Source organism: Corvus brachyrhynchos, unplaced genomic scaffold, assembly GCF_000691975.1.
Source record: "Corvus brachyrhynchos isolate BGI_N302 unplaced genomic scaffold, ASM69197v1 scaffold203, whole genome shotgun sequence".
NCBI classification, from domain to species: domain Eukaryota; kingdom Metazoa; phylum Chordata; class Aves; order Passeriformes; family Corvidae; genus Corvus; species Corvus brachyrhynchos.
Window position 1 is genome coordinate 1,806,961 of NW_008237408.1, and position 1,420 is coordinate 1,808,380.

Below are 1,420 nucleotides of genomic sequence, written 5' to 3' on the forward strand. Positions count from 1 at the left end.
GAAAGAGTTTCAGCCCGGTGCTACGGGAAGTGCAGTAATGGAGCCATTCCCGCTTTCCCTCAACATCCAGGGAAGTGATTTGGGCAAGCAAAGATGGAAAATTTGGGAAAGCAAAGTGTTCTTGGTGAGGAAGGGCAGAGGAAATATTCCTTCACTTCCGAGTGCCCGTGATCCCTCTGAGTGTGGAGTTTGGGAGCCCTGAGCTGCTCCTCCCAGCAGGATCAGCAGTGGATGGAGGAAAAGTGGGATTGGGAGCTCTGCTTCCTTCCAATATTCGGGAAAAGCAGCCCATGGCTGCTCTGGGATGCGTTTGTTCCGAGAGGCCGACGGTGAGCGCGCTCCAGAGCCCGGGATGTGCGAGCACGGAGTCGTGGAATGCTTTGGGTGGGAAGGGAGCTTCGAGCCCATCCCATCCCAACTCCCTGCCACGTCCCAGGCTGCTCCAGCCTTTCCTTGGGCACTGCCAGGGATCCGGCCATTCCCTGGGAATTCCAGCCCAGCCAGGAATTCCTTCCCAACATCCCACCCCAAGCTCCCCTTTCCCACTGGGAAGCCATTCCCTGCCTCCTGCCCCTCCAGCCTTTATCCCAACTCCCAGCTCTCCTGGAGGAAGGGGCTCTGAGCTCTCCCTGGATCCTTCTCTTCTCCAGGCTGGACACCTCCAACTCCTGGAAGGGCCTTTGAGATCTTCCCAGACCCTTCTCCTCTCCAGGTGAACATTCCCAGCTCCTGGAAAGGGCTCTGAGCTCTCCCTGGATCCTTCTCTTCTCCAGGTGAACATTCCCAGCTCCTGGAAGGGGCTCTGAGATCTTCCCAGATCCTTCTCCTCTCCAGGTGAACATTCCCAGCTCCTGGAAAGGGCTCTGAGCTCTCCCTGGATCCTTTCTCCTCTCCAGGCTGGACACCCCCAGCTCCTGAAGGTCTTCCCAGATCCTTCTCTTCTCCAGGTGAACATTCCCAGCTCCTGGAAAGGGTTCTAAGGTCTCCTTGGATCCTTCTCTTCTCCAGGCTGGACACCTCCAACTCACAGAAAGAGCTCTGAGATCTCCCTGGATCCTTCTCTTCTCCACGTGAACATTCCCAGCTCCTGGAAAGGGTTCTAAGGTCTCCTTGGATCCTTCTCTTCTCCAGGCTGGACACCTGCAGCTCCTGAAGGTCTTCCTGGATCCTTCTCCAGGTGAACATTCCCAGCTCCTGGAAGCGGCTCTGAGATCTTCCCGGATCCTTCTCCTCTCCAGGTGAACATTCCCAGCTCCTGGAAAGGGCTCTGAGCTCTCCTTGGACCCTTCTCCTCTCCAGGCTGGACACCCCCAGCTCCTGAAGGTCCCTCTCTTCTCCAGGCTGGACTCACCACACTCCTGGGAAGGGCTCCGAGCGTCCCTCTCTCCTCCCGGTGCCCACCCCCGACCCTCGGATCACC

At 57.7% G+C, this 1,420-nt stretch overlaps 1 protein-coding gene across 1 annotated transcript in view; it reads right to left on the reverse strand.

Annotated features, from left to right (window-relative positions):
- Positions 1-1,420, reverse strand: part of LOC103613296 (serine/threonine-protein kinase pdik1l-like) — a 6,287-nt gene that overhangs the window by 3,134 nt on the left and 1,733 nt on the right. The window lies entirely within an intron of this gene.